Source organism: Ictalurus furcatus, chromosome 2, assembly GCF_023375685.1.
Source record: "Ictalurus furcatus strain D&B chromosome 2, Billie_1.0, whole genome shotgun sequence".
NCBI classification, from domain to species: Eukaryota; Metazoa; Chordata; class Actinopteri; order Siluriformes; family Ictaluridae; genus Ictalurus; species Ictalurus furcatus.
Genome location: NC_071256.1, coordinates 6662661 through 6683121, shown reverse-complemented (window position 1 = coordinate 6683121; position 20461 = coordinate 6662661). Strand labels below are relative to the sequence as shown.

The 20461-nt window shown below is 40.9% G+C and overlaps 1 protein-coding gene across 4 annotated transcripts in view; it reads right to left on the bottom strand.

Annotated features, from left to right (window-relative positions):
• mei4 (meiosis-specific, MEI4 homolog (S. cerevisiae)) overlaps positions 1–20461 on the bottom strand; it is a 119477-nt gene that overhangs the window by 74192 nt on the left and 24824 nt on the right. The gene's annotated exons all lie outside the window — the stretch shown is intronic.

Below are 20461 nucleotides of genomic sequence, written 5' to 3'. Positions count from 1 at the left end.
AATATGCTAGGGGTCCAGAGCTAACAAAAGGTTGAGAACCACTGGTCTAGTGTATGAATTTTAGAAAGGTAATATCATCTCAAATGGAACGCATTAGTTTTTTACTAACCTGAAAGTTTGCCCCCCATCCGATTAATCGAAAAAATAATTAGCCAACTAATCGACTATGAAAATAATCGTTAGTTGCAGCCCTAGTTTTAATGAAGGATTATTTTTTCCCCAGAGATTTGCACATTATTTTTACTAATCCAGTGAAAGAAAGCACAGAAATGAATGCTCCCCACCCAGCCGTACATGAGCCGCAAAGCTTCTGGGGTAAAATGGGTTTTTTGTTCATGAACATACATTACGTGAAATGCAATATGTGAAGTCAATGAAACTGATCAAACTGACCTTTTGCTAGCACGTGTTTATGGGCATCAAGTCATAGTTGAGATGAGATGATGGATGAGATTTGATAAGCTGCAGTGCGCCGCACAAGCCCAGGCCTCTCATTAGATGTGGCGACTGCAGAGGCTCTTAAGTGTGTTGCATGTAAATACAAAAAACCCATGTATAACCTTTCCCTTTTTGATGTACAACAATTAAATGTAACATGGGATATACAGTATCTCACAAAAGTGAGTACACCCCTCACATTTTTGTAAATATTTGATTATATCTTTTCATGTGACAACACTGAAGAAATGACACTTTGCTACAATGTAAAGTAGTGAGTGTACAGCTTGTGTAACAGTGTAAATTTGCTGTCCCCTCAAAATAACTCAACACACAGCCATTAATGTCTAAACCGTTGGCAACAAAAGTGAGTACACCCCTAAGTGAAAATGTCCAAATTGGGCCCAAAGTGTCAATAAGTGATCAAGATTTAATCAAATATTCACAAAAATGTGAGGGGTGTACTCACTTTTGTGAGATACTGTAAGTGTTTAATGTTTTACGTTGTTCATTACTAAAGTAGTAGACATATAATTCCCACTAATTCCCCTGCAAGAACTTTGAGCCTTTAAAACAGCCATGGTATAGAAAGAAGATCCTTTTTTGTGATTTCCTCAAATAGGAAAAGATTTCTTGAAGAATACCCTGAGTAAAATTTAAGGTTAGTTTTTGATAAAAACAGATAGATGTTTGGACCTGACTGATTGCACTAATATAAAAATAATTTTTAAAAAAGCCCTTAATGATTTATCCCTAAGCCTACCGCACCATACAGAAGCTCGCAATATCCATTTGACACAAAAAGATTTATTTCAAATACTGCTACTTACTAGTGTGAAACCAAACCAATGACTCACACTGCCAAAACCTGTAAACAAGAAAACAGTGGAGACCCAGGTGCCCCAGCATTGTTAAAGAATTAGGCGTGGGAGTTTTCTCCTCTGGCGTTTCTGCTGCTGAGGGTTAAGATTTACTGCCATGGATTTGACCTTGCTGAAGCTCTTTGACTACTGCTTGATTTGTTTCATTCTTTGCACCCTGTTATGATGCAGTGGCTGTTTGTTTGAGTATGGCCTTTTCAATCCCTGAAGCTTTACTAAGGGGGGGGGGGGGGCACAATGTTCTACAGAAAGAAAAAAAAAAAAACCCAACATATTTCAAACTGACAAAATGTCTCGCCGTTTGGTACGTGCACTTTTTGCCCAATGGTGGAGTGTTACATTTGGCAACTAAACAACTTAAACAAAAAACAAACAAATTCACATTCACAAAGATTTGTTAATCCACCTGTATGTTTTCATGAAGTGTGGGAGAAACTGGGATATCCAGAGCATTCAAGGGTGTAGGGATGTCACGAGAACCGATACTTTGGTACCAAGTCGGTACCAACATTCTTAAAACGTGACGGTACTTGTTTTTCTGCAGTAGCATTGGTACCGTTCGTAGCGAAAGTACCGAAAGTACAGAGGTTGCGATTCTTCCGGACCTGATGGGGTCAGCAAATACGCGCAAGTGTTTTAGTCGGTCCACAAGTGGTGAAGAAGAAGAGGAACGCCTACAAGCACACGGGAAAAACTACACAAGATTAGCTCAGCTTAACAAGTTTAGCTCCGATTCGACTCGCTGAGAGGAAAGCTAGTATCGGTTTCCGGTGTGCAACTGATGCTATCGTTCATTTCAAACAAAGCGAGGAAACACCTGGAATTTGGCGAAGCATCTGAAAGACGGTCCTATATTATGTTTGTTTGAGGCAGCTGGCATTGTGGCCGTGAAACCAGCTAACGTTATGCTCCATGTAATGTTTGCGATAGCCAGTTATTTGTTAACGACGCTAACGCGCTGCAATGTTATAAACTACCTCCTAATGGGCCACCATGCACCGCCATTCAGCCCGTGACCTGTCAGCAACATGTAGCCTAACGTCACTGATAATTATTCACATGTTCATGCTTTTAATAAATCTTTCTGTCCTGCCACCATATCAGTAAATTTAAATGAATGCTTGCATTCAGAGTATAAAGGATGTGTGTGTGTGTGTGGCGATCACAAACATTACATGGAGCATAACGTTAGCTGGTTTCATGGCCACAATGCCAGCTGCCTCAAACAAACATAATATAGGATCGTCTTTCAGATGCTTCGCCAAATTCCAGGTGTCTCCTCGCTTTGTTTGAAATGAACGATAGCATTGCCGGTGTGCAACTGATGCTACCTTTCCTCTTAATGAGCTTTCCTCGCAGAAGTAAAGATGGGGGTGAATTAGTGCCTATGGAAGGGGCAGCTTGCACATCTAGAAAGGCACCAACAATGCTGAAAGGTATATACAGGTTTTAGAGCAACATATGCTTCCATTAAGATTCCATCACATCTTTACTTCTGCGAAACTCTGCCTCTCTAGGATCTTCTTTTTATTCCCGATCATGTTACTGACCTGTCGCCAATTATGCTCCGGCTGTTTCTTTTTAGTAACACTTACTTTTCCAGCTTTTTGTTGGCCCTGTCCCAACTTTTTTTGAAACGTGTTGCATTTATGAGATTTGCAAATCATTGCATTCTGTTTTTATTTACATTTTACACAGCATCCCAACATTTTTGGAACTGGGGTTGTAGACTGAAATGCTGAACTGATGCCTTTTGTTTTTGTTTGTGTGTGTGTGTGTGTGTGTGTGTGTGTGTGTGCGTGCGTGTATCTGAAACTCTGATAATGAACAAAACAAGGCTGATAAGTGTACGACATGTCCAGTTTATCCGCTTGTAAAATGATCTCGATCTAGAAGCGCCAACGTCTTACACAAATTGATTTTTTTTCTCTAGCAGAGATGTTTTTCAGGGCATCTTTCCCCCCCCGCCAGCTCCAGTGTGATACGCACACAACACAGAGATTTACAAGACAGCAAATCGATTCGGCTGTCTCCAAGAGTCCATTTGTTGAGCTTTATCTAAGATGATCCAATCTTAAGTGTGTGAGTTTCTACCATTAATGAAAACATTTCCTTTGTTGGGTAGTTCATGAATTCATGGCTGTGTCCTCAAAAACCACAATTCCCAACATCACTCACAAGCAGGGTCATGCCAAAGGAACCTGTGACTTATTTCATCCAACATGACGCATCTTCATTTTAGCTCATACCCTCTCTCAGAACTTGATCGTATTGTTGGAAAATGTTGCGAATAAAAATTACTGTATCCCATGAATAGATTGATGAATGGATATATATATCTCTCTCCATATCTTGACAAGTGTAGGCGTAGAATAAAACACTTGCAGGTGTACTGTTATAAGAAAAATAAACCAATACTGGTGTAGTGGGATGAGATCCGACACGAAGCGTTAGTTACCGCCCAAAGTATTATTTTCCAACAGTGTGTGCCAAAGAGTTTTATTCCTCTTATTCCTTTTAATCCTCCTTGGTGTGATCCATAACCACCCTGAAAGTTCTTCTTGTCGTATAACAGTGTGTTATTTACATTCTTCCTCCGAGACAACTGAAGGCACCTGACAGGAAAGCGCTATCCGCCCTCTTCCACATACAGGAGCTCACAATTGGCTAGGGTCACTGTGATTGACAGCAGAGTGAGAGTATTCCATCCCATTTTGCTCTCTTGGCTCCTGGCCACAGTTGCAGTATCGTTCAGGATTAGAACTCGCCGTCCCCAGATGACAGAGTGAACACTCTTCTGTGGCGCTATTTGGGAGCCCAGTGCATCCTAGTGGCATCTTATCAGACCTCATATCATCAATCTTCACAAGAGATCTTGAACCATCACCACAAAGCAATCAATGATCCACCGCCATTAATTTTTAAAAACTTTTCTGACACACTGGCAAAGTGCTGTGTGTTCTACTTCTTTCACAAACCCTTAGAGGTTAGTCCAAGCGCTGGAGTGGAAAATTTTTGAATGGGTGTGTCTAATGATTGTTCTCTTAAAGGGTGCCAGTAAATCTAGAGCTGTCAGTAGGTGCATAGTTACAGAACTATACTGCTGTCAAAATATATGCATAATGTATACAAAATAACTGTGTCAGCTCTCTATATTGCTGACTCATTAAGTTTTTTTTTTCCTGGAGCAGCTTGCACATCTGGAAAGGTACCATCAATGCTGAAAGGTATATACAGGCTTTAGAGCAACATATGCTTCCATTAAGATTCCATCACATCTTTACTTCTGAGAGACACTGCCTCGCTAAGATACTTTTTATACCCAATCATGTTACTGACCTGTTTCCAATTAACCTAATTAGTTGCAAAATTTTCCTCCAGCTGTTTCTTTTTAGTAACCCTCACTTCTCCAGCCTTTTGTTGCCCACGTCCCAACAACTTTTTTTTTTTTTTTTTTGAACATGTTGCGGCCATGAAATTCAAAATTACCTTATTTTTTTTCCTTAAAAATATACCTGTCCTCAGTTTAAACATTTCATATGTTTTCTCTGTTCTATTATGAATAACATATGGGTGTATGAGATTTGCAAATCATTGCATTCTGTTTTTATTTACATTTCACACAGCGTCCCAACTTTTTTGGAATTGGGGTTGTATATTAATTTAATCATGTATCAACAAACACTTGTGAAAACTGCCCTCCTGAAATAATAACATTACAATGACTTCACTGCTGTAAAACAATTCTTTATGTTTAGTTATTCATGGTGTGTGCTTTAGTGCGTTGCTACGGAAAGAACGTATTCACAACGTGACTTTTCTACCCAGCGTGTTACTCAAGTTCATGTTGTGTGTAAATGGCTGATTAATCTCATGTATAGGATGCGTTTGGGTGAGTTAATTAACCCGCTAGTAAAGCGCTTCAGTTTACCGCTGTTCATTCGCTGTTCAACTTCAGCTCACGCAGCTTTCTTCAGTATTCTTTCTAGAACAGTTTTCTTCTTCAAAAAACATTGTTAATATCTTGCGTCATTTTTTCAACAGTATGCTTTAATTAAAATCAGTGCTAGTGCATTCTACACACAAAATTCGAATGCACCCAGTTTTTGCATTCGAAGGTGCATTTTCATCTTAAGTTCGAAGTTTAATTTGAGAGCCCCAGAGCAGACGAGAGGACAGAAGCAGAATGGCGAATAGCTGGTGACGTTCATTCTTATGTAAACAAACACTCGTGAACACAATGGGCGATATCGAGGTCGGCTAAAATGATCGAGGTCACGTCCGACGGAGTTATCCAGACAGGCCTATCCTTCGTTTTCGAAAGTGCAGCCTTAAAAGCAGAAGGGGTGTCTACACAACTCACAGCCAGCTCACATTTCAAAAAGAGTCATTCCTCGCGGTTGGGGGAGGGGACACATCATTTATTCATGGGGGGGGGGGGGGAGATCATTTGGGGGAAAAAAAAAAAAATCAATAAATTAATCTAGACGGGTCTGAAAATGGGATTTTTCTCCTAAGAGAATTAGTGAGCAATAGCAAAGAGCACGGCTTCACCACTCTGCTTATTTCCAGCTATTAACCATATAAATTTGAGACATAAAAAAAGGAGGAAGCAAAGAGAACAGCTAATAAGTCATGAGGCTGCCACATGGACGTTTTTTCTTTCCATTTATAAGATCAATTTCTCATTGCAGCACCGAAAAAGAATTTAAATTGATCTTTTACTGCCATGTGACTGAAGAAATGGAAATGATCTTTGTTAGGAAATTAGGGACAGCCATTGTACAGTGCAGCTGACATACTTGGGGCAGGTAAATTCCTTCCTCAGGGGCCCAACACTATTTTTGTTTGTTTGTTTGTATTTGCTGTGCTTGGTCCTTTAATTTAGTCTTGGACTGATACTTTCCAGGACTTTGTCCAGGATTTGTTTTGACAGTTCTTCACGATACCGTTTCATTAGGCATGTTCTCAAACAAACTTTGGCTTCTTCCCGGAACAGGTCTATTTATACTGCGATTGTGTAACACCTTTTTTTTTTTTTTACACTTCATTCAACTAATTTTGTGACTTCTGATGGTTACTCCAGAACTAATAGGGGTATCCATCACAAAGGGGGACTGAATACTTATGGAACGCGCTGCACATCGTGATATCAATTCAATATATATATATTGAATCAATCAAGATCATTTCTGTGATCACAAAATCCTGGAGGAGCTGTCAAATAAAATGTTATGTAGAATTAAAAGAAGATGCCATGCCAAACGCGACCGATTTATACGCCGAGCCAATACAGCACGTCCTTGTGTTGGTGTGCTTTTGGTCATTATTTTAATTGGCATGTGCAATTGAAATGGCTACTTAAGCCATTTAAACTTGACCGTTTAGTCCATATATTAAAGTGCAGTTACTTGTTTCAAATAATATGATTTGAAACAGATTAAATGAGCTTTCCATGGAGTTAGTCTTCTTAATGCGTAAATTCTCACGCAAGAGTAGGTTACGAATGTTTTTATGATCTTACAGGATTTTCTTGAATGTAAATGCTCCTACGAACAATTTACGAGTAAATCCGTTCGCCTCCAGCTTGATAACTGAGCCCCAATGTGTTCCAACTCATTAATCAATTTCAACATGGATTCTGATCCTATCCCAGAAATCCTGGGCACAAAGCAGATGTCGACAATCTCCCTACCGGCACAGTTTAGAACAATGCGAGGAAACCCTAGTGAAAACCAGCTCAGGATCAACCTGAGGACTCTGGAGCTATGAGGCAGCAAAGCAACCCAATGACCTACCAATAGTCAATCACACTGCAGCATTCGTGATTCTGAAGCTTGTGGCCAGAAAAGTGTAGAATAAGTATCTTTTTTTAAAAAATATTAAGAATAGCATCTGTCACCAACAAATGAATAGCCCGGTATTTTGTCTCATCACAGTGACTAATTCTAAGAAAATAAATGCAAATCATTACAGCACCTGGGCTGTAAAAGGGAAGCCTCTGTTTAATTAGCATGTAGTGCTGTCATTGTGATAGCAGGCAGTTAACTTCAAGGACAGTGAAGCTCATTTTAAACCCGAAGCGATAATTGCGCCACTCTTTCACCGTCGCCGTGATGCTTGCAACACAATCCTATGCTAATCAGTGTAGCTTTTCAAACCAGCTGGAAGTGGCAGAGCAGCAATCAAGAGTTTTATTTTTGTTGTGATTGCTGCGAGTGTGAATCGTTTGAAATATGTACAAAATATGGTAACGCAATCCCACATTTTGACTCGCACCTTGTGTAAAAAAAAAAACAAAAACAAATATTTGCTGTTCCTGCCTACGCTGACGAGGTTGCGTGATGGTCCCAAGAGTTTACACTGGAGCCAAAGATCTAATGAGTTGTAGCGTACGAGGATGAAGGCTTTGCTGCAGGTCTCGGAGGCTTTTCGACAGCTGTTAAGTAGAAAACGCCAGACCTGCCCACGGCGCACCCTCTAGGACGAGGTTTGCACCCGGTGTGCATTTTGAACTTGTTATAAGAAAACATGAAAAGAAATCTTTGAAGATCAAGGTTTTTATGCTTGCCTGCTCAGAACAGTCGACATATATACAGTAGATGTGATACAATCCCCTCCGACAGTACTGGAACGGCAAGGCCAATACTGTCGTCTCCGCTATATACGCAATACATTTGGGTTTGAGATCAAAAGATGAACACGAGACGATAGAACATAATGTCAACTTTCATTTACATCAAGATGTGTTTAACAACTTAGAACACGGCAACTTTTTAAGTAATGGACCAGATACTCAAAGTAAATTACACTTAATATTTTATCTGATAAACTTCTCTCACTTGTAGGCTTCAATTCGATAAGTGGATAGAAGTGCGGAGCCATTTTAGGCAGGAAACCTGAAAGACACTTTTGAACACTCAGGCTTTTCAAAGTAAGATACGGTCACTGGTCTTAGAAAAGGTCCACAGAATCCCATCTACAAACGAGCATCAAGTTAACAAAAATGGTCTAATGATTACGTTGTGCTTTTTTTCTTCGCAATAAGCTGATCTGATTTCCAGACATTCAACACAATTCTATGATTTAGACAGGCTGTGTTGACCTGTCCAGGAGCAACTTCATCCCCTTCACCAGTAATAAATTATTCAATCTTGAAAAAGTGCTGCGAGCGTTTATTCCAGTTTTAATGTGTTGTCATGGCGCATTTGTTCAAAAGCACAGCATTTTTGCTGACAGGAGAATTATCTGTCTGTGCAGGGCGCATGCCGATTTCAGCCATATTTTTTTTCTTTGAAAAGGTATTGGGGAGTGTCTGTACAATAACTGACAAGATGCAAATCCGAACATAAACAAGCACTCTGGACTGTAAGGCAAATAGGTTTTCTAAGCACATGGGGTTCAACAGTGACTTTTTTTTTTTAATCATGTTCTACATAGTAAGAAGTTAAAAAAAAGAAAAACTATTGCACCTTTAAACGTTACTAGAGAATTGAACATTAAACAGATTAAACATTAAACCGATTAAGAGATGATTAAACGAGAAAAGTTTGCTTCTTTCTGTGAATGAAGGTGGTTCTTGACCTTGTTATTTGACAGAACCTACCAGAATCTCCAGACTGATCTCTGTGACCTTTGATGATTCAATATTCTGCAAAATGCAGATGGATTCAAACCTTTGTGTGCATGTGCCTGCATATCATTCCCCGTTGTCCAACGGGGCCAATCTTGTGCGTTCTCTTTTATTCAGAACATCGCTTAGCTTGTCAGTTTTCCTGCCTCAGCTTTCTGTCATTAGTTCCCCCCCTGCCTCTGCCCTTCAATTATTTCCTTGAATCAAATTCTCGGCTTCGTCTTATTCTGCATTAACCATGATAATCCTAATAGAGTTGACAAAAACACTCAGAACTCCAGCTATGAGACGACCAAGATGTCAGCTACACGCAGATTGCAGCCCAGAGTTTGTCTGGGAAAATATTTCTCTTGCGTCTTTCTTCTACAGCATGAAGTTTATCTTTATCAGAGGCAAACGTGGTGGGTGGGGTGACGCATCGCTGCTTGGGGAAGGCGCACTTTTTCTTCCTTTGTCCTTGAACTGTCAGAACTCTGATGAAGACTCGGTTACTGAATCGTCAAGGTTGAGCAATGCTGACCCGAGCCGGATTTAAAGAAGAGTTTTATACAGGCCATTAAGAAAAGAGCTTTGGCTCTGGGAATGGAGCTGTGTTCCTGGTTTTGTGCAAATGAGCAAGATATAAAGCAAGTACTAATATTATGAGAGATCCTCTTGGGGTGTGTGTGTGTGTGTGTGTCTGTGCATGCAAATCAAGGCACCTTGTTCTCATTTTTAATACCCCCAATCTCTGAAGCTATTCTGCACGCTCAGGTCAGTCCCTTTCTCACACACTATTGAAGATGCTGTGTAAACCCTGAAAAAAGGGGGTGCAAGCTGTATGTAAATGTGGGAATGACTGTTTTAAACACTATTGCATTCCCATATTGGACAGTGATTTATTTTTAAAAACAATGTCAGTAAATGACCTCCTGGTTCTCTTCACTCGTTCGGCCAATTCTCAATACTTTTGAAAAGATCTCTTCTGCTGATTTGCCATCTTCCTATCCTCGGCGTGATTTCAACAACATGGCCGACATTCGAGGAAGCTTGTCTTTAAATGAACAGTGAAAGTTTCAAAGATTAGTTTATCTACATGAGCGAATGGCTATATAAATATATATTATATAAATATATAAATATATAATATATATATATTTTTTGATTTCGGTTTCCACTGTCATCTCCCCGAACCGACGAACTCGGCATGCCCGATTAGCCTCATTTAACGTGCTGGAGTCAAACGTGGGCAAATACATTCAAGCGCGCTCATCCCTGACTCCCATATCAGTTGCCTCCTATTAAAAAATAAGAAAGGACGAAGCGCATAATAGTTTGCGATTAGTCAAGAAGAGAAAAGAGAGAATGAGAGGGAGAGAGTGAAAGAACAATAAGGGCGAGCCAGAGAGGGAGGGAGGGGGGGTTGTGTTTCACTCCAGCTGCTGCTGGAGGAAAGGCCAGTGCTGTTTGTGATAATTACTTCATTAATCCATGGAGTAGAATAGATGCGTACACTCATGATCACTGGCAGTGATGTGATCCAAACAAAACGAGACAAAACATTAGTTTTTCCATTGTTCCCACACATCAGTGGATTACCATCATACTGATAAACTTCTTTCTCTGCATGGCGCGCGCACACACACACACACACACACACATACATATTATATACATTATATATATACATTATATATATATATATATATATATATATATATATATATATATATATATATATATATATATATATATATATATATGTGTGTGTGTGTGTGTGTGTGTGTGTGTGTGTGTGTATATATATATATATATATATATATTTTATATACAGTGAGGGAAAAAAGTATTTGATCCCCTGCTGATTTTGTACGTTTGCCCACTGACAAAGAAATGATCAGTCTATAATTATAATGGTAGTTGTATTTGAACAGTGAGAGACAGAATAACAACAAAAAATCCAGAAAAACGTATGTCAAAAATTTTATAAATTAATTTGCATTTTAATGAGGGAAAAAAAGTATTTGACCCCCTCTCAATCAGAAAGATTTCTGGCTCCCAGGTGTCTTTTATACAGGTAACGAGCTGAGATTAGGAGCACACTCTTAAAGGGAGTGCTCCTAATATCAGTTTGTTACCTGTATAAAAGACACCTGTCCACAGAAGCAATCAATCAGTCATATTCCAAACTCTCCACCATGGCCAAGACCAAAGAGCTCTCCAAGGATGTCAGGGACAAGACTGTAGACCTACACAAGTCTGGAATGGGCTACAAGACCATTGCCAAGCAGCTTGGTGAGAAGGGGACAACAGTTGGTGCGATTATTCGCAAATGGAAGAAGCACAAAAGAACTGTCAATCTTCCTCGGCCTGGGGCTCCATGCAAGATCTCACCTCGTGGAGTTGCATTAATCATGAGAACAGTGAGGAATCAGCCCAGAACTACACGGGAGGATCTTGTCAATGATCTCAAGGCAGCTGGGACCATAGTCACCAAGAAAACAATTGGTAACACACTACGCCGTGAAGGACTGAAATCCTGCAGCGTGCGCAAGGTCCGCTGCTCAAGAAAGCACATATACATGCCCATCTGAAGTTTGCCAATGAACATCTGAATGATTCAGAAGACAACTGGGTGAAAGCGTTGAGGTCAGATGAGACCAAAATGGAGCTCTTTGGCATCAACTCAACTCGCCGTGTTTGGAGGAGGAGGAATGCTGCCTATGACCCCTGGAACACCATCCCCACCGTCAAACATGGAGGTGGAAACATTATGCTTTGGGGTTTTTTTTCTGCTAAGGGGACAGGACAACTTCACCGCATCAAAGGGACGATGGACGGGGCCATGTACCGTCAAATCTTGGGTGAAAACCTCCTTCCCTCAGACAGGGCATTGAAAATGGGTCGTGGATGGGTATTCCAGCATGACAATGACCCAAAACACATGGCCAAGGCAACAAAGGAGTGGCTCAAGAAGAAGCACATTAAGGTCCTGGAGTGACCTAGGCAGTCTCCAGACCTTAATCCCATAGAAAATCTGTGGAGAGAGCTGAAGGTTCGAGTTGCCAAACGTCAGCCTCCAAACCTTAATGACTTGGAGAAGATCTGCAAAGAGGAGTGGGACAAAATCCCTCCTGAGATGTGTGCAAACCTGGTGGCCAACTACAAGAAACGTCTGACCTCTGTGATTGCCAACAAGGGTTTTTAAACCAAGTACTAAGTCATGTTTTGCAGAGGGGTCAAATACTTATTTCCCTCATTAAAATGCAAATCAATTTATAACATTTTTGACATGCGTTTTTCTGGATTTTTTTGTTGTTATTCTGTCTCTCACTGTTCAAATAAATCTACCATTATAGTTATAGACTGATCATTTCTTTGTCAGTGGGCAAACGTACAAAATCAGCAGGGGATCAAATACTTTTTTACCTCACTGTATATATATATATATATATATGTAAAAAAAGGAAAAGCAGTGGCTCCTTTATCCTATAATTTAGGTGCCATTGTTTGGTTCTACTTATCTCCTTCCAAAAGAGACGTTACTGCAAATCAATCCAAAATTCTTCTGACCTTTTTCACCACCATCCAGCTGAGTTTTCACTCAATCACCACTGCCAGCCAGCAGTTAACGACTGCACGGCAGATATTATTATTATTATCACGCCCTCCTCTACTCTCCTTAAACCTAAAAGAGTGGAAATGCTTGCTTTCCTGTCTTTTTTTTTTAAGGCTGGGATGAGAATTTGTTTATCAATTTGTTTTGAATGATAAATAGTGAGTGGGGGTGGGGGGGGGGGAGTAGGCGGGGGATCAATATAACACAAGCCTAGATTTGTTTAAATCCTGTTTGGTACAAACGTGCACCAATATATCGAATATGTAAACAAACTTTAAAGCAAGAATATCAAGTCATCACTCTGTCTGACTTTCTGATGATTTTACTGAAACCTAAAAATATCGTTTTGCTAAACTTTCTCAATAAGACTTATTAACTGCTTTATCTTGGTTAGCGTCATCATGTTACATGATGAAACCTAAAATGTTAAAAATGGTCAAAACAGGCTAAGCGAATGTAATACCCGCCCTTCATCCATTAATATTTGGCAACACAGTCAAAGATCTGTTAGACCATGGGGGCACGAAATGAATCTATTTGCTTCGACTTGCACCTTTAGATAGAAACGGACAAAACTGCATATCCAATAAAGCAAACACAGAAAATGGATAGCATGTTTTGTTTTACTCATTTATCTATGCGAATCCAGCATAGGTCACATTAGTAAATGACATTGGATGTTTGTTTGTTTTTCCATCCATCCATCTTCTATACCGCTTATCAGGGTCATGGGGGAACCTCGAGCCTATCCCAGGGAGAATCGGGCACAAGGGTGACAGGGTGCCAATCCATCGCAGGGCACAATCACATACACATTCACACACTATGAACACTTTAGACATGCCAATCAGACTACCATGCATGTCTTTGGACTGGGGGAGGAAACCGGAGCACCCGGAGGAAACCCCCGCAGCACGGGGAGAACATGCAAACTCCGCACACACAGGGCCACGGTGGAACCCCCGACCCTGGAGGTGTGAGGCGAACGTGCTAACCACTAAGCCACCGTGTGCCCTTGTTTGTTTTTGCAGGTGTTAAATTGCTGTTTTTAAATCAGGGACAAACTGTCTTACATTGCCAACATGTCTCACATAACTTGAGAAAAGAAATTTGCAAAATGTCAGGTACCAGTGTCAGGTACTGGAAGAACAAGAGCTTTGATATGATTATCGTACTAAAAACATCCCTAATTACAGTCATTTCAGGAGCTGAATTTCAAATCATTAGTTAATTGGTAGCTATAGCAAGCAGATGCAAGTTGTTTTGTTGTTTTGTTCTTAATCACTGGAGTTCTGGCCAAATAAGCTACTGTACCATATGCCACTTCCTCTCAACACCCGAACCACGGAAAAAATAGGCGAAATTAGCATTCGAGCCACGAGCTCTCTGATGGTGTGATAATACAGTATGAACCAGATGCAAATAAAAAGTATATATCAAGTAACAAAGTGCCTGATATACAGTAGACAATAAGAACATGAAGCCTTTAAAGCTTAACTGGGGTTCAAGCTGTCATGGCTGATCAGTTACTCTATCGATCACACCAGATACAAGAGCGACTCTCTGACGTTTTATCATTCTAGTTAATGTCTCAAAAAGAGTTTCAGTTCGACGAGCTCATGTCAGACTCCAAAGTTAGCCTGAAATATCTGCATTATCCACACACTTTAATCAGCAACAGCAATTCGCTGCCTCCGCATTATTATTGATCATTAAAAACATATTCAGTCCAAACTCCTAACTCCTTGTTTACTTTCACAAACATGACCTTCAAACGACGTTACCCGCCATTCATCGTTATCTCCTCATTAAATCCTGTCTGGACAAATCGCTCGAAAGAGATTTCGCATTTTCATCGCTCGGGCGTTTGCTTCGCACACGCTTTAATTGGGTGCCGGGGGAGGAGACGATCCGATACGTAGAAAACGGAGCAATGAATTGGATGCGATCGGCATTCTCAGAGGCGGTTCCAATTATGCACCGTTTTCTCTGGCCATGAAACTCACCACCCTCACGCCGGAAAAGTTCATTTTATAAACGCAGGCACGGCATACGGTGGCATCTAGGCTAGTATGCTCTTCTCGTCATTACAGTTTGGTTAACTACTTGTAAGACGGTCGAGTTGGAAGCTAGCTGTCCGAATGAGCAGCACATATCTTTCGCAATTTGGACAGATGGAGAAAAAAGAGGCGTGGCAAAAATGGCCTACTGTGCAATTCTAAGTGGCAACCACCAGCGAGATCAACCGAACAACACAGCTGAACATTTACACTATATCCTGTTTATTTCTTGTTAACTTCACACCTCTTCCAGCTAAATAACTTTTATTATTTAAAAAAAAAACTCAATTTCCTGTTACTTCCCCATACCTCACAAGTTTAGCCAATCATTGCAAAGTCTTGCCAATCTCCTAATTCTGTAAGTGCTGAGCCGTGTTTAGCTCTAGAATGTGTTTAGATCCTTTGTTTGTGTACCCAACTACTCTTATGGCTTATCCTCTGAATTTGAGCTTGTTTCAACTTTGAATATTGGACTGTTTTGTAATTAGAAATAAAGCCTTCTCACGGATCCTAACCACCCTCATAGGTCTGTCTGTTCCCCCCCCTCCCTCCCCCCTTCTCCTACATTCAAGATATTTTCACTTGCTGAGAGAAATTATTTTTTCTGGTGTTACACTTGAGCAACTAGCACCTGGAGGTATACAGGGTCTCAGATCAAACGATTTGCATTACGTAGAAACGACTGAGCACTGTGTGGTACTTCATCTGATTGACCTGCACCAGAACAGCCTGCATACGAACAACCATTGATTTCTCATTCTGTGTGATATGGCTCAAAGCGTAGGAGACCAACCTGGTTTATATTTGATGCAACTTCGTGTGCGCTTGCAGAAGCAGCAGCAATGCGAGTGCCATTGTTCGCACACTCGCTGCGTATCTTATGTACATCTGGATGATTAAAAAGCTACATTCGCTAGATGGAATGCCCGAACCAAATAACTCTCTTAAAACTTTCTGCCATCCTCATGAGTGTTATCATGAGCTGTGTCTCAAATCTAAAACTCTTACCTTACATTAAAAAGGTATTTACTAATCTTAAAAAAAATAATAATAAAAATCCAGAACACTGGTGTTAGACAAATTTTAGGTTTGAAGGTGTCGTGAGAATTTTTTAAAACTCAAATGCTAACAGTAATAGGAAAACAGGTTATTGTTAGTCCTCAATAAAGGTTTAAATTGTACGCAAGTAAGTCGATGATTTGAGACACAATGCTAGTTTGTTTGGGACGGTAGAAGGACAGGGAAATTTGTCCATTTTTTATTGGTGAACTACGCTAGTGTCAGGATAGTGAAAAAGATTAAAATAACGTGTACCCTATTCTTTTAAACGTGGCTTGTCTGAATGTGACACCCATTAACATTTCAAAACATCCATCCATCCATATTCTATACCGCTTATCCTTTTCAGGGTCACGGGGAACTTGGAGCCTATCCCAGGAAGCATCGGGCACAAGGTGGGATACACCCTGGACAGGGTGCCAATCCATCGCAGGGCACAATCACATACACACTCACACACCCATTCATACACTACGGACAATTTGGACATGCCAATCAGCCTACCGTGCATGTCTTTGGACTGGGGGAGGAAACCGGAGTACCCGGAGGAAACCCCCGCAGCACGGGGAGAACATGCAAACTCCGCACACACAGGGCCACGGTGGGAATCGAAACCCCGACCCTGGGGGTGTGAGGCGAACGTGCTAACCACTAAGCCCATTTCAAAACATCAGCACAAAAAAATCCATCTTTGACATTTCTAATATTCATTTGTAAAATAAAAGAATGAAACAAAAGTGGACATTGTGAGTTTCTCTCTCGACTCCGCAGGTCAATCGAGCGACCCTGTATGATTCGGGAATCCCTGAAAATGGATGAATGAACGAACAAATCCAAATATTACACTCACTCACCGTTTAGTAGAGTCGAGTCTTCTTGTGATCACAATACTAGCTTGCGTATATCGCTTTACACTACTGCATGATTTCATATGTACTATATCCTTGTACCTTGTGTCCTTCACCCAGTTATCTTGCTTTTCCATGATGCCTGGCTTTGCCAAGTTTCTGCGTGTTTGTCTGATGAGAATGGATTTGTTTTCGTGTTCTGAAGCTTGCCGATGAGTCTGAGAAATGTCAACGCAAAAACTAAAACAAATGCATCAGTGCCTGTCTCAACAGACTGTACAAGAACCAGCTTTAAAAAAAAAGAAAAAAAAAAGGAATAGCAGCACAGAGCAGAAAAAACAGGCTCCTGTATGGCTCTGGGAAATCATGTGAAGTATATCAATCCAACTGCTGCAACCCCTTGCTTACTGACAAGAGCTACTGCTATGTCCTGAATGCATATTGACTATTCAGTGAAGTGAAACTCATGTAATATTTTCTGTATTCCTAACATAAGGGTCACTAAAAGGGAAGAAAAAAAAACCTGCCATCCACAACGACACAATAAACTGGAGCTAAATGCTCACAAATAAATTCTAAGTAATGTCTAAAAATAAAGGTCAGCCTCTTTGGCCCTGCTCTCACATGCTGTCACAGATATGGAAAGAAAACTGGAAAAAAAAAAAAAACCTAATATCTTAAGAAAAAAATCTATCAATAACAACAACATCTGGAATCTGGAAGTTTCAGCATCATATTTCATGTAAACATCAACGGATTGAAAATTAAACCTCCATCTTTCAGCTCAAGTGTACCTCTCAATGTTTTTGAAAAATGCAGTTTAAATGGGTGCGGATGGCTGTGAGAAGAAGGGAGGGGGAGTGGGCGTGGCAGAGAAAGGCAGGGGAGGAAGAGGGGGGGCGAGCCTTCAGAACACTCACAATAAAGATGGATAGTGACGAAGTTTGCAGATGAGGCAGAGGACTTCTCTCCTCCTGAATCCCCAGGGCTAAATGGAGACACAAGCAAGCAGTCAAGGTCGTCTTCCCTGTCTATTTAAACCATTAGCCCCTGGCGTAACTATGGAGGAAAACAGAAACGCGGATGAGAAAAGTATCAGAATGGTAGATAGCTAATAGGCTCGAGCTTTTCACGAATAAAAAAAGCGAAGGCTCTTCCCTTCAATTCGGACTCCCGTTGTATAGCTTCGCAGGCGACGGCCTGCGGAGCTTTAAGCGTTTTAATTTAGCTCAAAAGGCAAGTAAAACGGTCATGGTTAAAATTAGACACCCACCTCATTTGAAGGGATGGAAAAGTCCTCGGGACTTAGTACAGCAACATTGTATAGACGCAAACTGCTTTCACGAGCAAGTCCGAAGTCCACCTTTCTCCAATTCTCATAACTCTCCCGAGAAAGCACACTCGTACTCTTACACCACTGAAACGAACTCCTTCGACCCATTTGAACCTCTCTCATCTACTACATCTGTAGGAAAGCACCACGTGCTGTCATGAATAATTAAGAGACAGCATCTTCTCATAGGATAAGAACACGCAGTCTCATGAATAATTATGAGACACCGACACATCATCGAAGTACTATAGTACACTGCCAGGTCACTGCCTGTGACGTGTAACAAGAACAGATTTTCTAGCCATGAGTGTGTGTTTGAATAAGATAAATGTGAATCTGCAAAGGCACTGGAGTACGAAAGTGCAGCGAATATGCAATATGAAACCAAGGAAACTGGAATTTTGCCAATTTAATACCTGCCCTTCGGCCATATTAATTTGCACATGCAAATCAATGCCATCTCTGTAGTGACTTTTAAGCTTAGTAAACCACAGTGAGGGTGCAAAATTAATCGACGTGCATAAACACGTACTGAATTTTACACCTTAACGTAAAAACACTTCAAACTGCATACCGTACAGCAGACATGAGACGGACGCAATTCTTCTGTGGATGCTGTCTCTTTTGTGTGCATCTACGTAAATCAATGCCTGCGTGTGCCATCATTTCTCTCTGCAGGTTGTGCTACTGCAAATGTTTGCTTACCAGGCTTGTTCTAAAACAAAGCTTAGCCCTCCAGGGTTGTCTTGAGGCATACATTACTTCTCAGGACAGGTCCTGAAACAAACAGTAGATCTTCAAGCTCACCGAGTGGCAAAGAGTAGATATCTCTTGGCTTGTCCTAAAGCACAGATCAGGGATCCAAGATAAAACACCGAATAAAAAGACACGAGCGTTTCAGGAAGATCAGGAGGAGTGAACTCGGAATAAATGTTGGCCAGGAGTCATCATTTCTAGTCCTGGAAGGCTTGAATCAGGCCGTTTCCTGGCTCAAAGACAGCTCACTAGTGACTCACCAGATGGCGTGATAATGAAAAAAAATCACCAATCTCAAGCCCTTCAGGACGGTTAAAGACGACCCTTGTCGTGGACATGAAACTGGTTATCGAATCCAAATAAGTGCAAGTAGCCTGATTTGATCTGTAATGAAGACAGACGGAGAGTGGAGAGAAGGAGAGCAGAGCGACTCTGTAGCAGAGATGGTTTCTGTTCGACCAGAAAAAAAAAAACATCACAAATCATTTATAATAAAAAGTTCAAACTGTGGTCAAGCACTCCTCCAAGAACTTCACGCACGTGATAACCATACTGGTTTACTATATTTGGCTCGACATGACAAAATGAATGAAAAGGAGTTTATATCTTATCCTTTTCCTCTAAAAAGAAAGTCCATTTGTGTGGAATTTGAGACGGCCTGCAAAGTACATTCAACGTATTCGGACAAAAGCACTCGTTCGACATTAGTACTTTATCGCAAAGCTGTTGATGGTAGTTACAGCTCTGAGACGTCTACAGTAAGAAGCAATTCACTTTTTGGAGAAATGTGGTTAAAATTGGGGACGACTCCTCTTGGCAAATCATCGTCAGTTCCCCAAGGTTACAAGAGTCCTTCTGATGCACTCACAATTTCATAATCCTCTATAATGTTTCAAAGGGATTCAGGTCAGGAGACTTGACAAGGCTTTCTTGAATTCATTTGCCTGTAGGTCTGTAGCCGCTGTCTTGCTGAAATGTTCGTCTTCTCCCAACGCCAATAGTTTAAGGATGTCCCAATACCTTCCTTAGTTCATGTCTTCTTCGATGGTTTCAGAGAAGCACTGTATATCATGATGCTCCCACCCCCATGCTTCACCGTCGGTATGGTGTTCTTGGGATCGTCCGCTCAACCCTTTCTCCAAACATGTCAAGTATTATCAGACTTCTATAATTGTTTTATCTGACCAAACTGTTGCTCCAAAAGAAATTGGATTTCTCTACATGCTTTAAGACGTGCATCACTGTGCTTCTGTTTTTAGCAGAGCTGTTTTGCATGAGGTGTAGGAACGGAGATTGTTACAGTGCGGTTTCGTTGCTTGTTGTTCTGTGTGTAACTGTTGCTCCTGCTGCTTTCACGTCATCCTGCAACTCTTTCCGACTCCAGCGACTGCTGGGTTCTCTCGTACCTTCCTCATCATTAGTCTGAGAGCATGTGGTGATATCTTGTGTGACGCATCCATCCTGAGTCTATTAGTTGTGCTTTTGTCTCTCCTCTCCATCAGTAGCTGGTGTGTGGTGGGCGTTCAGGCGCACTATGGCTGCCGTCGCATCATCCAGGTGGCGGTTGAGGAGATTTCCCACCCATACAGCGTAAAGTGCTCTGAGTGTCTACAAAAGCTCCATATAAATGTGAATGTAAAACTTTCAACCTGCATATGAATATCATCAATCCAGTTGTACTGACGGTAACATTTAAGGTCTTTGCTAGAGCTCTGTAGCTTTTTCCATTCAACTGTTGCTTAATAAAGTTGTCCCTGAGAATTTGAATTTTAAGATGCTCCTTCACCTTCAGCATGATCGCCACTGGTGGTGTGAAATCTTCCCAACCAATGGCAACGTCTTATATAATGACACC